Source organism: Erpetoichthys calabaricus, chromosome 15 (assembly GCF_900747795.2).
Source record: "Erpetoichthys calabaricus chromosome 15, fErpCal1.3, whole genome shotgun sequence".
Taxonomy (NCBI): domain Eukaryota; kingdom Metazoa; phylum Chordata; class Cladistia; order Polypteriformes; family Polypteridae; genus Erpetoichthys; species Erpetoichthys calabaricus.
The window spans coordinates 61,569,745-61,579,866 of record NC_041408.2 but is presented as its reverse complement, the minus strand read 5'-3'; positions in this window follow the sequence as shown (position 1 = coordinate 61,579,866).

The following is a 10,122-nucleotide window of genomic DNA, read 5'->3' as shown; positions in this document are numbered from 1 at the left end:
ACATCTCCTGAAGTTCCTAATGTGAAGACTGCTGACGTAGAGTTTACACCTTTCTTTGTACAAAAACGTGTATCAGATTACTCTTTGCGTCATAAATAGATGAGTAAGAGGTAACCTGTGCTACTGCGGTATTATATTTATTTGCCACATAGTACTCACTTGAAATATGAGAACAATCCAGTCTATATAGTAATTAATAATAAATTTCATTTTACTTCGAGCTTGACTTATTGATATGTGTTGATTTTGGAGAAGAAAAATCTGTTCAAGTAGAAATCTGTCTGTTTAAGGTGTGAAATATATTCTCAGATTAGAATATATTTAGTACAATTCAATGACTGAAAATTGGGCATTGGTTTGCCTGTTACTGTTGGCCAGTCCTACTTTCCTCCCAGCCCACAATTGCACGTCTACAACAGAATTTCAAAATGGTGGGTTGGTTAGTTTGTTTGATCCTTATGCAGTGCCACAAGTTTTGACTTTTAGCTTGATTTGTCAGAGGTAAGTGATTGACTCTTTCATATAATACTTTGCCATGATTTTTGCTTATTTACACTGTAGTGTTGCTTCTTTCATTTCCATACGTGCCTTTCTCTGTCCCCAAGTCTATTTGAATTCCCACTTGACTAGTACTTTTTAATGATCATGAGACTGGAGAATGGCAACATATTGCATGTTTGTCAGCCTCTCAAGTGTACACATCACTCTAGATCAGTGGTGGCGAACCTATGGCACGCGTGCCAGAGTGGGCACATGCGCCGTCACCCCAGCGCAGAGTTCGTTACTAGAAAGCCAGAGTGACGCTGGGCTGGGCTGCTCCCCTCCCCCTCTCCACGCGTGCCAGAGGATATTTCTCACTTCACCCACCCCCATGCCCATCAGCCCAATGGGAGCACTTCCTCCCTCTCCTGTCTGGCGTAAGTCGGGTGGCTCACATGCGGCGTGGGGGTGCGGCACAGACGGCAGCCTGTTGAGTCTGTGGCGAAGGTGATTCCCGTGCCGGACGTTGGAGGGGATGTGGTATAGCGGGTCCACAGCTCACAATTGAAAAGGCCAGTTTTAATAGATAATCGGCGCACTCGCGGCTTAGAGGGGGGCATGGTAGTGCGGCCGGAGCAGTTCCCGGGAGCTTCATGATGCGGGCGGTCCTCTCTTAAGTGCACAGGTGAGGAGTCGTCTGCATCTGTAACTGTTGCCGGGAACTGCTAATCGCCACACCTGATCCACATCCCCATAATGTATAACAGAAGCGTGAGGCGAATGGAAAGGGGAAAAAGTGAGAAAGAACGGGAACGAAGGTTAATGGGGAAGACCTGCGTGAAACACTTATTGAAGACAGAAGGGATGACAAAGGACAGCACAGTTAGCCCTGGAAATGAAATCCTTGAAGTGTGGAATTCTCTGCCAAATAATTTTAAGTCAATGAAAGCACTTGGGATTGCTTTCCTTACTTTGTTTGGATCATCTTATGCTCTTGGGCAGCTGTTTTCAGCTTTGATATGATATCAAATCTGACACCAGAAACAGACTAACAGATGACCGGAGTGCTGCATGTGTTGCTCTCAAACTTACAAAGTATGAGCCAAGGTTAGACAAATTATCAGCATGCATACAACAGCAAAATTCACATTAATTGTTCAAAAGCATGCCAAACGCAAACTTTTACCTTTCAATAAAAAGTTGTTTGTATCATTGAAAGATCTGTTATTCTGTTTTTCTTTTAAGGCAAAAGATGTTAATGTATGAGTCGTTTTTTCTAAACTAAAACCTCAGTATTCAGGTTAAATTGCCGTGTTGGCACTTTGCGATAAGTAAGTGGGTTTTGGATTGCAGTTTGGGCACTCGGTCTCTAAAAGGTTCGCCATCACTGCTCTAGATAAACAGTTTTTCCTAAGGGGTAATTTAGCTTTTACAGAAGCTGAAGAAATGGTACACACAACACCACCTCTGCCCCAAACACAGACCAGAATTACAAAAAAAGACTTTTCACAGTGAGCCATTATAAAGGTGTATTGCTGCAGGTGTACAGGAGCCCCAGTTGTGTTTCATAACACGTTTGCTGAATAATTTGTTATCTTAAAGTACTCTGTGTTACTGTGTCAGAGAAGGGATATGCAGCATCGGTCATAGTGGCCCTTATTTTGTCATCGTTCTGTCCTGAGCTACCAAACTGAGCCTGCCTTCTTAATTAGCTGCTGATTTTTCTTAAAATGGCATTACCAGTTTAGCCCACTACTACAGTGTAGAAAATCACAGCAGCCATTGCAGAGCTGTAGAATATGTTACTACCCACATTAAAACAAAGTGGTCTCCTAAGGGAAAAGAGTCCTTATATACTGTAGTTCATCTGTTACTAAGCCAGTCCCATTTCTTGATGATATAAGTTGTTGTGCAACCAATGCTGAAAAAAACGGGTCTGGACCACTCTGTTATGTCTAACTTCAGGCCTATTTCCAAGCTACATTTTTTGTCCAAACTCTTGGGAAAAAGTCATCTATACCCAACTGAAATCCTTTCTAGACGAACATGCAATTCTGAAAAGTGTTCCAGTCTGGGTTTAAAACTCACCACAGCACTGAGTCCTTCTGTTAAGGGTTTTTAATGATATTCTTTTAACAGTGGACTCCGGTGACCGTGTACTACTTATGCTTCTGGATTTAACAGCTGCCTTTGACACGACAGATCATGAGATCCTCCTGTCCAGGCTGGAGCAGTGGGTGGGCATCACAGGTTTAGCTCTCCAATGGTTTAGGTCCTATCTCTCAGATAGAAGTTTTTGTGTCAGCATTGATGATTTTACTTCCACCTCTGTTGCCCTCCCCTGGGGGGTACCACAGGGCTCCATCCTGGGACCTCTTCTGTTCTCCTTGTACCTGCTGCCACTCGGCACTATTTTAATTTCCTTTCATCTTTATTCAGATGACTGTCAGGTTTATTTCCCTCTGAAGCGCCAGGGTCCATGTTCTGTCCAGCCCTTGCTTGATTGCCTTATTGACATAAGGAGTTGGATGGCATTAAATTTTCTAAATTTTAATGAGAACAAAACAGAAGTCATGCTATTTAGACCCAATTGCATCAGCGGGACCCCCTGCATCAACCTTTCTACTGTGGCCTAATTTGAGAAATCCATGATCACAAATTTAGTTGTGAAAATGGATTCCACTTTAAAACTCGATAGCCATGTGAACGCAGTGGTAAAATCTTGCTTTTTCCAGTTGAGGCGGCTGTCAAAAATCAAGCCTGTTTTGTCTAAGCGCAAGCTTGAAACAGTGATACCTGCTTTTATAACATCTCGTCTAGATTACTGCAATGCGCTTCTTTTTGGAATTAGCCAGGCCTCCATGGCTCGCCTACAAGCTGGTGCAAAACGCTGCTGCACGATTTTTAACTGGCACAAGAAAGCAGGAGCATGTTACCCCGATTTTGGATTCCCTCCACTGGCTTCCAATTCATTTTCGAATCCATTTTAAGATCCTTGTATTTGTTTTTAAATCTTTTAATGGTTGTACCCCTCTTTATTTGTCGGAACTGCTGTACCCTTACGTACCGTCTCGGTCTCTCAGGTCAGCAGACCAGATGCTTTTAGATAGATAGATAGATACTTTATTAATCCCAGTGGGAAATTCACATTCTCCAGCAGCAGCATACTGATACAACAAACAATATCAAATTAAAGATTGATAATAATGCAGGTAAAAAAAACAGACAATAACTTTGTATAATGTTAAATGTTAACGTTTACCCCCCCGGGTGGAATTGAAGAGTTGCATAGTTTGGGGGAGGAACGATCTCCTCAGTCTGTCAGTGGAGCAGGACAGTGACAGCAATCTGTCGCTGAAGCTGCTCTTCTGTCTGGAGATGACACTGTTTAGTGGATTCTCCATAATTGATAGGAGCCTGCTTAGCGCCCGTCGCTCTGCCACAGATGTCAAACTGTCCAGCTCCATGCCTACAATAGAGCCTGCCTTCCTCACCAGTTTGTCCAGGCGTGAGGCGTCCTTCATCTTTATGCTGCCTCCCCAGCACACCACCACATAGAAGAGGGTGCTCGCCACAACTGTCTGATAGAACATCTGCAGCATCTTATTGCAGATGTTGAAGGACGCCAGCCTTCTAAGAAAGTATAACCGGCTCTGTCCTTTCTTATACAGAACATCAGTATTAGCAGTCCAGTCTAATTTATCATCCAGCTGCACTCCCAGATATTTATAGGTCTGCACCATCTGCACACAGTCACCTCTGATGATCACTGGGTCTATGAGGGGTCTGGGCCACCTAAAATCCACCACCAGCTCCTTGGTTTTGCTGGTGTTCAGGTGTAGGTGGTTTGAGTCATTTAGTCACACCATTTAACAAAGTCCTTGATTAGGTTCCTATACTCCTCCTTCTGCCCACTCCTGATGCAGCCCATGATAGAAGTGTTGTCAGCGAACTTTTGCACATGGCAGGACTCCGAGTTGTATTGGAAGTCCAATGTATATAGGCTGAACAGGACCAGAGAAAGTACAGTCCCTTGTGGCGCTCCTGTGTTGCTGACCACAATGTCAGACGTGCAGTTCCCGAGACGCACATACTGAGGTCTGTCTTTAAGAGAGTCCATGATCCATGCCACCAGGTATGAATCTACTCCCATCTCTGTCAGCTTGTCCCTGAGGAGCAGAAGTTGGATGGTGTTGAAGGCGTTTATGTGTTCCCAAGGCACAATGCAAACTCCAAGGTGATCGAGCTTTTTCAGTTGCAGCCCCTAAACTTTGGAATGATTTGCCGTTGCACGTTAGTCAGGCTCCTTCACTAGCTGCCTTTAAATCCCATTTAAAAACACATTTTTACTCTCTGGCTTTTAACCCAGTATGATATGTTGGCTATCTGTATACTTTTTATTAAGAATCTCTTCAGTTCTTATGTGTTTCATTTACCCTTTGGTTTTGTGTGTCTGATATGTTGTGTATTCTTTTTTTCATTGTACAGCACTTTGGTCAGCCTTGATGTTGTTTTTTAAAGTGCTAAATAAATAAGCTACCAAGCCTCAAGCCTTTGCAGTAAGGAGATTGTGGGTTCACTTCCCAGGTCCTCCCTGTGTGGAAAGCGCTTTGAGTAGTGAGTAAAGTGCTCTATAAATGCAAAGAATTATTTTAGCTATCTCCACATCCACTCCCTGAGTAGTGAGTAGGCGTAGAAGCTCTTTGGTGTCATAAAAGTCAAAAACCAGTTCTTTGGTTTTGCGCATGTTAAGTTCTTGACATTTTTCTTTGCACCAACATACAAGATCCTCCACCTGACTCCTATACTCTGGTCTCTCCCCACTTGTCAGTGTGCCTCATAAGTGGATAATCATCAAAGAATTTCGGCAAGTGACTTGACCTGGTGTTTTATTTGTAGTCCAAGGTGTAGAAGATTGGAGAGTAAAGGAGACAGGACTGTTCCTTGTGGTGCTCCAGTGTTGTTGCTCACATCCATATCAGAGGCACACAGTCCTTGAGCCTCACAAGCTGAGGTCTGACCAACAGATAGTCCATTACCCCGGACACCACTGACTCCTCCACCTGCATATCCGTGAGCTCAGCCCTTAACATGCATGGTTGGATGGTACTGAAGACAATGGAGAAATAAAAAACAAATCTTCACAGTGCCAGCTTTTTCTAGGTGGGGATATGCCTGGTGGAGCAGACAGATAATTGCTACTGCTATCTCTATCTACACCGTACACGTGAAAATACACTTCAATTTGGATATTTCTCTGTTTTGTTTTTCTTTGGTTAATTTATTAATTTGTTACTGATTTCACATCTTCCACTATTATGAAAGGTGACTGACCTCCTCCATGCCTATTTGGTCTATTCTCCTCTCTCTGCTTTTCTTTTCCATGCTGTCTCTTATTCCAAGCTGTTTGAGGTTTTCTTCAATTAATTCTTTCAACTTTAAATCAAATCTGTTGGTAAACCTTGTGACAGTAGATGGTGCTATACCAGCGCTTAACCCGACACAGACAGACTCAGGAGACACACTGATAAACAAGTAAATGTTTTTATTTTCTTTCTTCACCTATGGGTAACGTCTTTCCCGTTCCCACAAGCCACAACACTGCACAATACTTTCCTTTCCTTTCCTTTTACTCTTTCTCCTCCTGACTCTGGCTCCCGGAGGGGTGACTGCTGGCTCCTTTTATAACGCTCCAGGTGCTCACTGACTTACTGTACATCCAGCAGTACTTACGGGTCCAACTCCCATGAAGCCCTGTGGGAATCCAAGGCATCACCTATGGGGGCTGCCATCTAACATCCCGGGGGAGGCACTGTTCTGCCCATGCTTGCCTCCCCGGTCCTCTCCATGAAGAGGCGTCCTGGCCAGACAAGGACCCTCGGCTGTCTGTGACAACCTTCAGAAGCATAGCATTCCTTCCTCTACACTATACTTTCTTATGTCTCTCTCCATTCCACAATTCTCATTCTCAGATTCCTTATGTGCGCTCAGAAATGTATTTCCTTTTTTTCACTCTCATTCCTGTCTATCCGTCTTTGTTTCCACCATCACTTTTATGCTGGCCTTTGACCCTCCAAAGATTCCATACCAGAAACGTGTTCACCCCATTTATGATTAGTGCGCCTTTATGTTTACATCCTCCTTTTCAAAGTATTCCCCATATTTCTACTAGTTGTAATTTCTCTTGTGATCAAGCATAGATAAGGATGTTTTTCTTTTATGCTTCTAAGTGGTGCTTAAAGTTGAAAAAAAAGAGGTGGTACTCCTTATGTTTAGGCTTAGGACAGAGAGATTTTAGGTGCCATATGCTACTACTATTCCCTGAAGACTGCTGATGATTAACAAGTGTGGTATTATAGTACAGGGAGGACGCGAGAAGTGCCAGTACAGAGAACAGAAAGAAAAAATGGCCGAACTCCAAACAGTATATGGTGGAAGTGCTGCTGATACTGCATACTGGTGTGCACTGGCTGACTTCAAACACACCCACCACGCAGGAAAAACTCCCGGTACTCCGACCAGCAATGTAGAAGTGCAGAATACGGGTGAGTACCGACCCACTTCAGACTCTGCTTCAAAGTATTCTTTTCCCTCTTTACTTTTCATTTATCCCAATTAGGGTAGCCTCTGTCCATACCATAACATCAGAAGAAATGTGATTTATTGTTTCCCTTTTAAGACACCCTTAAACTTAAGTCTCACCCCCTTTCACAAAGAGATTTTTAAGGAAGAATTACTTGTACAGTGGGGCAAAAAAGTATTTAGTCAGCCACCAATTGTGTAAGTTCTCCCACTTAAAAAGATGAGAGAGGCCTGTAATTTTCATCATAGGTATACCTCAACTATGAAAGACAAAATGAGGGAAAAAAATCCAGAAAATCACATTGTCTGATTTTTAAATAATTTATTTGCAAATTATGGTGGAAAATAAGTATTTGGTCAATAACAAAAGTTCATCTCAATACTTTGTTATATACCCTTTGTTGGCAATGACAGAGGTCAAATGTTTTCTGTAAGTCTTCACAAGGTTTTCACACACTGTTGCTGGTATTTTGGCCCATTCCTCCATGCAGATCTCCTCTAGAGCAGTGATGTTTTGGGGCTGTCGCTGGGCAACACGGACTTTCAACTCCCTCCAAAGATTTTCTATGGGGTTGAGATCTGGAGACTGGCTAGGCCACTCCAGGACCTTGAAATGCTTCTTAAGAAGCCACTCCTTCGTTACCCGGGCGGTGTGTTTGGGATCATTGTCATGCTGAAAGACCCAGCCATGTTCATCTTCAATGCCCTTGCTTGTGGAAGGAGGTTTTCACTCAAAATCTGACGATACATGGCCCCATTCATTCTTTCCTTTACATGGATCAGTCGTCCTGGTCCCTTTGCAGAAAAACAGCCCCAAAGCATAATGTGTCCACCCCCATGGTTTACAGTAGGTATGGTGTTCTTTGGATGCAAACTCAGCATTCTTTCTCCTCCAAACGTGACGAGTAGAGTTTTTACCAAAAAGTTCTATTTTGGTTTCATTCCTCTTCTGGATCATCCAAATGCTCTCTAGCAAACTTCAGACGGGCCTGCACATGTACTGGCTTAAGCAGGGGGACACGTCTGGCGGCGTAGTGTGTTACTGATGGTAGCCTTTGTTACTTTGGTCCCAGCTCTCTGCAGGTCATTCACTAGGATCCCCCCGTGTGGTTCTCGGATTTTTGCTCACCGTTCTTGTGATCATTTTGACCCCATGGGGTGAGATCTTGCATGGAGCCCCAGATCGAGGGAGATTATCAGTGGTCTTGTATGTCTTCCATTTTCTAATAAATGCTCACACAGTTGATTTCTTCACACCAAGCTGCTTACCTATTGCAGATTCAGTCTTCCCAGCCTGGTGCAGGTCTACAATTTTGTTTCTGGTGTCCTTTGACAGCTATTTGGTCTTGGCCATAGTGGAGTTTGGAGTGTGACTGTTTGAGGTTGTGGACAGGTGTCTTTTATATTGATAACGAGTTTAAACAGGTGCCATTAATACAGGTAACGAGTGGAGGACAGAGGAAGTTACAGGTCTGTGAGAGACAGAAATCTTGCTTGTTTGTAGGTGACCAAATACTTATTTTCCACCATAATTTGCAAATAAATTCTTTAAAAATCAGACAATGTGATTTTCTGTTTTTTTTTCTCATTTTGTCTCTCATAGTTGAGGTATACCTATGATGAAAATTACAGGCCTCTCTCATCTTTTTAAGTGGGAGAACTTGCACAATTGGTGGCTGACTAAATACTTTTTTGCCCCACTGTATATGCGAGATTACAAGTAAATACACAAGCATACCAAAATCATTTTTTTCCTTCCATGAATACAAGCAAATTGTTGCATTCACAAGCCCACTTGAGCTTACTTCTTGTATGTGTTGAAGTCCTTATGAGGTATGGCAGCAAAAATTTAAGACGCGCCTCAATGTTATATTTGTAAACATATGAAAAAAGTGCGTTTTAATTTGGAACCAATATAGTAAGTAATGACACAAAGTTTAGGTGAATAATACGCTCCAAAAAATACTGAAGTGTATTTCAAATGCCTATGAGCATCATGGAAATGTGTATTGCTCTAGTCAGTCAGTTTAACTCCTTTCTTCTTTTTTTTGGTCAGATCCACCCCACAAATTTCATCTTTGCAGTATATAGTAACTCCATTATGGCTACAGATCTTTGTCAATTGAGCATCACGTAATAAAACTGTGATCTTCAAACCAACATAAGAGTGTGCCAAGGCTTTGGCAAGATGCTGTCGACTCCTAAAGGTAGTTCAGCTAATAGGCCATTAGGATCCACACTGAAGTGGTTTACCTAGAAATATACTGCGGATAATTTGTGACTTGACCAAAGTAACCAGAGATTTTGAAGACAAACAAGTGGACTGACTTTTCCTCAGTCTGTGTTTACTGGCTCATATTTGGAATCGGTATTGGTATACGATGATCTGTCATGTCATTTTCTAACCCACTTAATCCAGACCAGGGTCGTAGGGAGCTGGAGGCAATCCCACCTAGCACAGGACACAAGGCAGGAATAAACCCAGGACAGGGCGCCAGTCAATCGCAGGGGATATAGAATGATCTCTACCTGGTAATGCTTTACAATAATAACCATAAGAACTCAACATTGCTGTGAAAATGTGTGATAGCCATGTTTATGTAAAATATATAATTAGGCATGCTATTATTGATATATACACATGAAGTATATCTTATGAATGTATTTGATTTGTTTACGAGCAGCAAAGATGCAAACAAGGCAAGACATACCAAGGATATGAATACATTGAAGGCAAGACCAAAACAAAACCCAAAGCCAAAAATCAGACACAGTCTTGTCTTTATTGTTTTAAAGTTCAGATTCTAGATTATGTGCACTGACATTTATTATAGACTAGCTGTGTAAGCCGTGCTGTAAAAAGCACAGGGTCCTAGAAACTATTGAAATCGTCAGAAAAAATATTGAAATGTAGAGATGTCAGGTAATTGAAAGGAACTACTCTGGGCATCTCTCTCCTAGGAGGTTTTGTTTTGCTGACGTGCTCACCTCGCTTGTGTATTAGCGACTAAGCGACCGTCTTTCTTCGGAGGTTTCCTTTTGTCGATGTGCTCGCCTCGA